Here is a 12,005-nt window from a genome sequence, read left to right as displayed (position 1 = left end):
CTCGATCCAGATGTGCAGACGGCCCGGCGACGCCGCGACCGCAGAGGCTAGTTATTAGGCGTGAGGGAGGCTCAGCAGTGCCAGCGGGTTGGAAGCGAGACGCGGGGAGGATGCGCGGCCGGAGCTGTGACTGCTGTGGAGGCCCTCAGGCAACTCGGAGCAAGGCGGCGTCTTGAGGCCGCGTCGGTCGATCTACGAGGTGAAGGCAGGCAGAGGCGTGCTGAGGTGGCAAAAACCGAGCGCGTGTTCCAAACCGGTACTGGTCGGGTCACAGCGGCGATTCGGCGCGTCGGTGACGGCGGCTTGACCGGCACCCGCGGCGGCCTGCAGCGGAGGCAGAGGCAATCTGTTGTTTGAAGAGGAGGCCGCTGCATGGCTGCTCTGCCGGCTGAAGCAGAAGGGCGGAGGACCGGGCTTCAGCAGCGAAGCGGCTCCATGGGGGAAGGCGAGGCCGTTCGGTGGTGGCTCAGGCATGGCCAAGGCGGCAGCCAGCTTGGAGACGACGATGACTCAACTGAAGCAGAGCAAGGCTGCGGCGGCGATTTAGAAACGGAGGCGGAAACTGATTCGCTGGCCTCATCCACTTCCAAAACTGCAGGCAACTTTTTTTATGAGGATGCCTCAGTAGTGGCCCTTGATGTGACAATCAATCCCAATCCTTATCAAGCGGAAGCACCTGATTTCCACGAGGCTTGAGCCTGTAACCTGGGTGCAGAAACGGACTCGGCGTACAAACGAAGCCAATCTCCTATTGGTTCGATAGATCGCGTCGCATCGCTAGCGGCGCAAAGAACGCCGAACCCTAATTTGTTCGTCGCGTAGATAATGTAGATCCTTTGCAGCTCTTTCTTCATCCAACTAATTGCGAGCTTCTTGATCCCTGAAACAAATCCCTTCAAGAACTCAACACCACCGTGCGCGGGCCCCACGGTGGGCGCCAACTGTCGTGGAATTGTCACGTCAGATGTCCTTAGTGCTAGGAGTTAGTCGCGAGGCCAACGCATCTATGTGGTAGCTTGAGAGGGGTTGAGCGGAATCGAGAGACGCAGGGCGGATCAACACGCAAGACAAGGGTTTAGACAGCTTCGGGCCCCGGGAAACATCATCCGGTAAAACCCTACATGCTGTTTGAGGCTAGGTCTCATTATCATCACGAGGGAGTCGCCGTAAACCGGCTCTCCTCTTTGTGCCTAGCCCTAAGATTGTTTCTTCTTGCTTGTAACTTGTTCCTCTTTGGGGATCCCTGCCCCTCCTTATATGTGTTGAAGGGGCGGGTTACATGTGGAGTCCTTTTAGGATTAGGACTAGTCTCCCTTCTAGTACAAACCAGATACAAGTCCGGGTCTTCCTTGTAAAGTAAATATTCCTCACGCCTTTTCTCTTAAACCGGCCCACCATAGCATGATCCGGCCTTCCATAACCGCCCGTTGGGCCACCGGGTCTTGTCGCTCCTCTGACCCGCCTGCCGGATTACCAATGAACCGTAAACCGCCATGTCCAAGTGGGTTGCCAGTGAATCGCCAAATTCTAGCCGGGTCATACATCCGGCGGTTTATACCGCGGGGTATATCCCCGACAAGTTGTCTGAGCCCTGTTGTGCCTACTCATTCATGTTTGTTCGTCATGCCTGCTACTGCTTAGAGTTGTGCCATGTTTGATTCATCGGGAATGAATTGGAAAGTGGTGAACATGTCCTACTGTGTGTGAGCTAAGTGTGTGAATACGATTTGGTAAAGGTAGCGGTGAGAGGCCATGTAGGAGTACATGGTGGGTTGTCTCATTGAAGCCGTCCTCAGGAACTGAGTTCTGTGTTTGTGATCCATGAACAGTTACTACCACACATTGGGTTCCGATAACTTGACCCCTCTCGACTTATTAATCAGCCTGATCTCTGTCCAGGAGTTGCAACTAGTTTCTGGTGTTTGTAGGTTGTGTTAGTAGTCTACCAAGTGGCACCCGGTACAGGTGGGCTTGGGCAGACTAGGCACCGTGGCCGGGTATGCCAAGCGCCGCCCGTTTGGTGGGCTTGGAACCCTGTACACATCGTTTGGGGCCGTGAGCAACACCCCGGCCGGATTTCCTTGCGGATGGAAGCCGAATAGGCGATAAACCTGGACTAGAGTCTTGCGTGATTAGTCAGGTCGTGGCCTACACCCTCGCCAGGCTTCCGCTTTAAGGTTGCCGAGATACATGATGTGTACATGGCGTTAAGTGGTGAGAGCGTGTGTGAAGAAGTACACCCCTGTAGGGTTAATATGATCTATTCGAATAGCCGCGTCTATGGTAAAGGACCTCTGGGTTGCCTATACAGTTCACAGACAAGTGAAAGTGGATACTCTAAAATACGCAAGATAAGCGTGAGTGCCATGGATGGTGTTCTCGTAGGGAGACGGGAGCGGATCCATAGTGGTGTATTGATATGGTGAATATGTGGACTCGTGTGCGCCACCTCAAAAGAGTTACTTGCAGTCGTAGTTCAGGTTAGCCACTGAGTCAAAGGTGGCTTGCTGCAGTTAAACTCCACCACCCCCTTTGTTGATACTGATGCATATGTATTTAGTTCTGATGTAAGTCTTGCTGGGTACATTTGTACTCACGTTTGCTTAATTTATGTTTTTGTAGAGAGATTTCAGTCTCGCTAGTAGTTCCGCATGAACTTTGACGTTTAGCTTGTTACCTCAGCTACGATCTTGTGCCCTCGGCAGGATCTTATAGATAGTCAGGCCTCTCAGCCCGTTTTCATTTGTTGTTGTCTGTACTCAGACATGTTATGCCTCCGTTGCTTGTATGCTCTGAATGCTGGGTCTTCAGACCCATGTTTGTAATATTGAATAAAATACTTGAGTTTTAGAGTCATGTTGTGATGCCATGTTGTATTTGCACGTATCGAGCATATTGCGTGTATGTTATTGAAATGCTTGGTATGTGTGGGATCTGACTATCTAGTTGTTTATCCTTGATAGCCTCTTTTACCGGGAAATGTCTCCTAGTGCTTCCACTGAGCCCTGGTAGCTTGCTACTGCTCCGGAACACTTAGGCTGGCCGGCATGTGTCCTTCTTCGTTCCTGTGTGTGTCCCTTCGGGGAAATGTCACGTGGTGTCTACCGGAGTCCTGTTGGCCTGCTACAGCCTGGATTCTCCGGAGTCCTGCTAGCCCAGCTGCTACAGCCCGGATTCACTCGCTGATGACCGACACGTTCGTCGCTAGGTCATGTATGCTTGTCCCTATAAGTTAGTGCCACTTTGGGTTTACGACTAGCCATGTCAGCCCGGGTTCTTTGTCATATGGATGCTAGCGACACTATCATATACGTGAGCCAAAAGGCGCAAACGGTCCTAGGCCTGGTAAGGCGACACCCGTGGGAATACCGTGCATGAGGCCGCAAAGTGATATGAGGTGTTACATGCTAGATCAGTGTGGCATAGGATCGGGGTCCTGACATGGACAACCAGACTATATGCTTATGCCACACTGTTGGACTATGAAGATACAAGATTGAAGACTTCGTCCCATGTCCGGATGGGACTCTCCTTTGCGTGGAAGGCAAGCTTGGCAATTCGGATATGTAGATTCCTTTCTCTGCAACCGACTCTGTGTAACCCTAGCCCCCTCCGGTGTCTATATAAACCGGAGGGTTTAGTACGTAGGACAACAACAATCATAATCATAGGCTAGCTTTTAGGGTTAGCCTCTACGATCTCGTGGTAGATCAACTCTTGTAATACTCATATCATCAAGATCAATCAAGAAGGATGTAGGGTATTACCTCCGTAGAGAGGGCCCGAACCTGGGTAAACATTGTGTCCCCCGCTTCCTATTACCATTAGCCTTAGACGCACAGTTCGGGACCCCCTACCTGAGATCCGCCGGTTTTGACACCGACATTTACCACCAATGTCTTATTTTTATTCGGCCGTATTATTGGATGAAGCGGCCCAGACCAACCTTACATGACCACATTCATGAGACCGGTTCCACTGATAGTCATGCAACTAGTTTTGCATAAAGGTGGTTGGTGGGTGTCTATTTTTCCTACTTTAGTTGAATCAAATTTGACTGCATCCGGTCCTTGTTGAAGGTTAAAGCAACAAACTTGATAAATCAGTGTTGTGGTTTCTGTGGCGTAAGTAAGAACGGTTCTTGCTAGAAGCTTGTAGCAGCCACGTAAAACTTGCAACAACGAAGTAGAGGATGTCTAACTTGTTTTTGCAGGGCATGTTGTGATGTGATATGGTTAAGACATGATGTGATATACGTTATTGTATGAGATGATCATGTTTTGTAAAGGTAATCGGCAACTGGCAGGAGCCTTAAGGTTGTCGCTTTATTGTATGAAATGCAAACGCCATGTAATTGCTTTACTTTATCACTAAGCGGTAGCGATAGTTGTAGAAGCAATAGTTGGCGAGACAAACATGACGCTATGATGGAGATCAAGGTGTCGAGCCGGTGAAGATGGAGATCATGACAATGCTTTGGAGATGGAGATCAAAAGCACAAGATGATGATGGCCATAACATGTCACATATTTTGATTTCATGTGATGTTTATCTTTTATGCATCTTATTTTGCTTAGTATGACGGTAACATTATAAGATGATTCCTTAACTAAAATTTCAAGGTATAAGTGTTCTCCCTGAGCATGCACCGTTGCGACAATTCTATGTGCTGAGACACCACGTGTTGATTGGGTGTGATAGGCTCTACATTTACATACAATGGGTGCAAGACAGTTTTGCACATGTGGAATACTCGGGTCAAACTTGATGAGCCTAGCATGTACAGACATGGCCTCGGAAAACCGGAGACCAAAAGGTCAAACATGAATCATATAGTAGATACGATCAATATAGAGATGTTCACCATTGATGACTACTCCATCTCACGTGATGATCGGACATGGTTTAGTTGATTTGGATCACGTATCATTTAGATGACTTGAGGGATGTCTATTTAAATGGGAGTTCTTAAGTAATATGATTAATTGAACTTAATTTATCATGAACTTAGTCCTGATAGTTTTTTGCATATCTATGTTGTAGATCAATAGCTCGCGTTATAGCTCCCCTGTGTTTTTGATATGTTCCTAGAGAAACTAAGTTGAAAGATGATAGTATTAATGACGCGGACTGAGTCTGTGATCTGAGGATTAATTATCATCATTGCTGCACAGAAGAATTATGTCCTTCATGCACCGCTAGGTGACAGACCTATTGCAGGAGCAGATGCAGACATTATGAACGTTTAGCAATCTCGATATGATGACTACTTGATAGTTTAGTGCACCATGCTTTACAGCTTAGAATTGTGGCTTCAAACACGTTTTAAACGCCACGGAACATATGAGATGTTCCAAGAGATGAAATTGGTATTTCAGACTCATGCCCGTGTCGAGAGGTATGAGACCTCTGGCAAGTACTTTGCCTACAAGATGGAGGAGTATAGCTCAGCCAGTGAGCATATGCTCAGAATGTCTGCGTACTACAATCACTTGAATCAAGTGGGAGTTAATCTTCCAGATAAGATAGTGATTGAAAGAGTTCTCTAGTCACCATCACTAAGCTACTAGAACTTCATGATGAACTATAATAAGCAAGGGATGACGAAAACGATTCCTGAGTTTTTCATGTTGCTGAAATCGATGAAGGTACAAATCAAGAAAGAGCATCAAGTGTTGATGGTTAACAACACCACTAGTTTCAAGAAAAAGGGCAAGGGATAGAAAGGGAACTTCAAAAAGAATGGCAAGCAAGTTTTCACTCCCATGAAGAAGTTCAAAGTTGGACCTAAGCCTAAAACTCAGTGCTTCTACTTCAAAGGAAATGGTCATTGGAAGCGAAACTACCCCAAATATTTGGCGGATAAGAAGGATGGCAAAGAGAACAAAGGTATATTTGATATACATGTTAATGATGTGTATTTTACTAGTGTTCGTAGTAACTGTCAGTGTCAAAACCGGCGGATCTCAGGTAGGGAGTCCCGAACTGTGTGTCTGAGGCTAATGGTAACAGGAGGCGGGGGACACAATGTTTACCCAGGTTCGGGCCCTCTCTATGGAGGTAATACCCTACTTCCTGCTTTATTAATCTTGATGAATATGAGTATTACAAGAGTTGATCTACCACGAGATCGTAATGGCTAAACCCTAGAAGCCTAGCCTATGAGATTGTGATTGATGTTCTATGGACTAAACCCTCCGATTTATATAGACATCGGAGGGGGATAGGGTTACACAAAGTCGGTTACAGAGAAAGGAATCTACATATTCGAATCTCCAAGCTTGCCTTCCACGCAAAGGAGAGTCCCATCCGGACATGTGAAAAAGTCTTCTATCTTATATCTTCATAGCCCAACAGTCTGGCCCATGTATATAGTCCAGCTATCCGAGGACCCCTTAATCCAGGACTCCCTCAGTAGACCCCGAACCAGGCTTTAAGGATGATGAGTCTGGCGCGCAGATTGTCGTCGGCATTGCAAAGGCGGGTTCCTTCTCTGAATACTTCAAAGTACCTGACTTAAAGAGCAGTATCCGGCTTTCCATTTAATGTCGCGCTCATCGGCTTCTACACGTTCATGATTTCAGCTTCCACGTGTCGAGTGAATGCGAGAGGTCAGGGCATTTTTGCACGTACCACCCTGACCATGTGAGAAAATTGTCTATTTAAGGAGACGGGGATCTTCAGATCTAATCCACACCATCTCCCCCAAACGAGGAATCCTTGGAGCTTGCCCGCAGAAACCACCCCAACATGGCTAGTCCCAGCTCTTCCTCCTGCCCTCATGGCCCCAAACAGGGTGATTGGGAAAAGTGTTCCATATCCCACGGCCAACTGGTGAAGCTGCAGAACCAGGGATTTCTTCCCCCCGCAGAGCTAGTCCCCGTTCGAGCGAGATTGGCTTCTTTCGATGGTGGGGAGCAGGCGGAGAAGTTCCCCAACCCGTCCAGGGGGGAACGGGTATGCTTGGGTCCCTACTTGTTGAGAGGTGTCGGATTTCCAATCCATCCGTTCCTTTGAGGGCTTCTGGAGTACTATGGCCTCCGACTGCACAATTTTACTTCTGCCTCTATCCTGCACATCGCGAGTTACATTGCTCTTTGCGAGCTATTTCTGGGTTGTGAGGCCCATTTTGAGTTTTGGAAGAAGCTGTTTTGCCTCATCCCCCATAATCAAGAGGGATCAATATTCCAAGTGGGCGGATCCGAGATATGGCGCATCGCAGGGATCGGATACCTATCTGGCACGCCGAAGAAGGCATCCGAAGAATGGCCTTCCGAATGGTTCTATGTCGAGGACGTCTCCCTTCCTGACCCAATCCGAAGGGGTCTTCCTGAATTTTCAAGTGCTCCATTGAAGAAGCACCTCAGCTGGCGTACTCGGAGCCTCAAGGAGGAAGATAGTGCGGAAGTCCACCAATTGATGAGCAAGATAAAGACGCTCGCTCAATCCGATTGTCAATAGTCGAGGTTATGGCGATATCCATAATGTGAGGGGTTCAACCACTCCAATACCGAGGGCACCCTATGTGGCACTTCAATGGAGAAGATGATGCCACCCGCTACGGTCGGAAGGGTCTAGCCACTCCCGTTGCTTTGGCGAAAATACTGTCCGGATTATACAAAGGGGAGAAAGAGGAGTTCATCTGTATTAAGCCTAGAGATGGGTTTTCCATGTACAACCCTCCCAGCTAGGTGAGCTTCCTTCCCACTACTCTACTCCATTTACTCCCTAGCCCCTTTTCATAAATATTAATCCATCCATTTATAACAGGAATGACGAAAAATCACCAGGGAGATCCACAGCCCCGCACCACAGCCAGAGGACCACAACCGGGCCATTGACCCCGGATTCGAAGAGGATCTGGATATATTCGTGGAGATCGGGGAAGGGGTGTTTTACCAAGCGAGCTGTGATGGCACCGAAGTGGCCATCATTGCTGACTATCCCAGCCTTCTCCCTGTGTCGCATGTAAGTAATCAGGAGACTTGCCCTTTGAGAGAATTCCCTCTTTCCGCCTTACCCACCACACTATATTATGCTCTAAAGGGGAGGCGATCGGCGTGCCATGCTGCACCTAAGGTGTCACGTAAGAAGGCGGTGCCTACGATGGGCAGGCCTTCGAAGAGGAAGGCAAATAGAGATATGGACGAGCCTTCATTGAAGAGGTATGGTTTTAAATATGCTCCATGGTTGTCATCTTAAAGTATGACACTATTCGTTGTGTCTTATCAGGAAAAACATTCACCGGACTGTGTCCGGGGATCCTTCTGGTCATGCCTCTACTAGCCGGATTCCGGACCCTGTCTTGAGGACTGAGGCTAACGCGGAAGTGACACCAGATTGTCCTTCTGCGGAGGATTCGGATAAAGTATCCGCCAGAAACTCCGAAGTGGAAAGCGCCATGAATCATCAGCGCCGGCGGGCCGCTCTTCGCGACCCTGGTTTTTCAGAAGAGGCTTTCAATGCCTTCAACCCGGGTGATGCATACATCTGAGCTGCTCGAGATGGGCTTTCCAGAGCCACATATCAGTATTTGAAAGATATGCGGGTAAGTTCATACTTGCACAATTCTGATAATTATATACCAGTTGCCCCCGAGACTTGAAGCAGTTTAAGCAACTGATTTAAGGATCGTTGTATACCCAGGTGCTCAAAGAGAAGAACAACCTGTTGTCTCAAGAGCTGGAGAAGTGTCAATCCCAACTAACTGCTGCTACCGCCGAACTGGAGAAATCTAGGAAGGCAGCGTCTGGTAATGTTCCCCTCTATCGAGAAAACATGATCATATACCAGGAGTATTAATACAGGTGCAAATCTTATGGCAGATTCATCAGATCATCTGGAAGAGGCACCAGAAGTCACACGAGCGGGAGGTCCAGGAGCTCAAAGGCAACTGGCCGCGGGCGAACATATACTGACACAGGTGAGGATGGAGAAGAACAAACTCCAAGATGCCAACACCGAGCTGGGCGTGGAACTAAAAGACGTGCGAGCCCAGCTGGCTGACTCCGTGAAGGAGAATAGGAGGCTGCGAGGCGGCATATTTAGTATGTGTTCGGACTTACCTTTACATAGTTCGGCAAGCAAAGGAACTGATAGTAATTATGTCTGCAGGTATATTGACGGGTCGTCCCAAGGAGGAGGTGTTCGGATCGTCGAGCGATCTGTTACAAGAGCTGTCGCAAATGCACGAGCGAGCTCAGAAGGCGATGGAAAGTATTGCCAAGGCCTTATGGCCATCTGACTCCCCTCCAGGAAGTATGGAGGGGCTTGTATAGCTATTCAAGGGAGCGCAGCGGCGCTTCCAATTATGGAAGATATCAGCCTGACGGGAAGGTGCGCGAGAGGCCTGGGCAATGGTGAAAACTCGGTATACCAAGCTCGACCCGAATCACATGGTCCGGGTCGGACCTGCAGGGTCAAATGGAGAAGAAATTCCTGTTAGTTTGGTATATGACCAGGTACAATTAGCTGCCAAGTATTCCCAACAATATTGTAGGCTAGATAGCCTGTTGGATGGCATAGAGGAAGAAGTTTTTGAGTCCAAGTGACTATGTACTTCAATTGACAATTTTGTATCTAGTCGGATTGTAAAATGATTGTCATGGCAGACCTTTTCGCTTTGGCCTCTGGACCCAAAGGTGTGGAGTGTTTCCGAATACCCACTCGGTAAGATATACCAGGGTACGCGTGGAAACCAGGCGTAGGGATCATAGTTGCTTGAACAGACAAGTATCCGACTAGCTATGTTATATTTCATTTTTGATCGTAAGATACATATTCCAGGGAGAATAGTTCTGTTAAGGGTTCCTTTCCCTGGGTAAGCATGCGTTAATGTGCATGTCCAAACTGTGTTTGAAAAAACCACAGCATACATAACATCTGGGGGTTCATAATATGACAAGTAAAAAACATCTTTAGTCCATCGACCGAATATTCCCTTAAGAACACTAGATTTTGGCTTCACCCAGTCTGAGGTAAACATCCGGTGGAGACGGTAGTAACAATCGCAGAGGTGCTCCGAACTAACGAGAACGTAGGGCATAAGCACAGGAGCCAGGCAACCCAGCTTCGCCAAAACTGAAGTCATATCAATGCATATAATGGCAAAGAAAAGGTACATATGCGGAAAAGACACATATGTGGTGAGCTTGATGCTCGGAAAATAATAATAATAATAAGCTTCTGTACGAGAAGCCCCCAGGTATAATTGACGTACATATTTTAGAATGTGTACGTCGAAGTTGCACAGTTTAGCCGCACAAAGGCTTTAAGGCTTAAAAAGGAAGAAAAATGAGAAAAGAGAGGATAATAAATACTAGAAACAAAAAGGGGTAAAGGAGACGAACGAAGAGTTCGTCGCTAAGCATAGAATCTTCGGAGTCTGGCCGCATTCCACGGGTTCGGCTCTAGGTGATTGTCTGACGCATCATGTAGGCGGTATGCTCCTCCGGTGAGGACTTCGTCAATGATGAAGGGACCATCCCACTTGGGCTTGAGTTTGTCCTTTTTCTTCTCCGGCAAGCGTAGAACGAGTTCACCAACATTATAAGTCTTGGCCCGTACTTCTCTGCTTTGATACCTGCGAGCCTGTTGTTGATAAAATGCGGAATGGGCTTTTGCAACGTCGTGCTCCTCCTCCAGGGCATCTAGGCTGTCTCGCTGATCCAACTCGGCTTCTCTCCCTTCATACATGCGCACTCTAGGTGATTCATGAATAATTTTGCAGGGTAACACAGCCTCTGCGCCGTACACCATGAAGAAAGGTGTATATCCGATAGAACGATTTGGCATGGTCCGCAGCCCCCAGAGTACAGAGTCGAGCTCCTCCACCCAGTGCTTGTATGATTCTTGCAAAGACCGCACTAATCTGGGTTTGATGCCGCTCATAATAAGACAATTGGCTCGTTCGACTTGACCGTTGGTTTGTGGGTGGTAGACAGAGGCGTAGTCGAGCTTGATGCCCATATTAGCACACCAGGCTTTTACCTCATCAGCTGTGAAATTGGAGCCGGATGATGCTGTGTGGAACACCATAACGGTGCACAACACCGGATATATAGTCTATTACTGGCCCGGCTTCGGCCATTTTAACTGGTTTAGACTCTATCCACTTAGTGAATTTATCCAACATGACCAATAGATATTTTTTCTTATGGCTTCCTCCTTTAAGGGGTCCGACCATATCAAGCCCCCAGACCGCAAAAGGCCAAGTGATGGGGATTGTTTGTAGAGCGGTGGGTGGCATATGGCTTTGGTTGGCGAAAAGCTGGCATCCGACGCAATGTTGGACAAGGTCCTGTGCGTCTGCTCAGGACGTTGGCCTATAGAAACCTGTACGGAAGGCCTTGCTTACAAGGGCCCGAGCTGCACATGATGACCACTGAGACCGACATGAATTTCAGCCAAGAGCTGCCGCCCTTCTTCCTCGGAGATACATCTTTGAAGTACTCCGGTAGAGCTTTTCTTGTAGAGTTCTCCCTCGTGAACCTTGTAGGCTTTAGAGCGCCGCACAATGCAGCGTGCCTCATTCTGATCCTCAGGAAGCTCTCGCCTATTAAGGTAGGCCAAGAAGGGTTCGGTCCATGGGGCGATGACTGCCATGATGAGGTGGGCCGACGGTGTAATTTCGGTGGCTGAGCGCCCGATGATGTCGGTGTGTTAAGAATCTGGGGTTGTATTCGGATCGGATTGGTGTTGCCGCTCTCCCCTTGCCACACCATGGATGGCTTGAAAAGCCTTTCCAGAAAGATGCTAGGTGGGACGGGATCGCGCTTGGCACCGATGCAAGCAAGGACATCCGCCGCTTGATTACTTTCTCGAGCCACATGGTGAAACTCAAGCCCCTTGAACCGAGCCGACATTTTGAGAACGGCATTACGGTAAGCCGCCATCTTCGGATCTTTGGTGTCGAAATCTCCATTTATTTGAGATATTGCAAGGTTTGATTCCCCGCGCACTTCCAGGCATTGTATGCCCATGGAGATGGCCATCGGAAGACCATG

The sequence above is a fragment of the Triticum aestivum genome, chromosome 4B (genome assembly GCF_018294505.1).
Source record: "Triticum aestivum cultivar Chinese Spring chromosome 4B, IWGSC CS RefSeq v2.1, whole genome shotgun sequence".
NCBI classification, from domain to species: Eukaryota; Viridiplantae; Streptophyta; class Magnoliopsida; order Poales; family Poaceae; genus Triticum; species Triticum aestivum.
The sequence above is the reverse complement of the archived record's forward strand: the minus strand, read 5'-3'. Positions refer to the sequence as shown.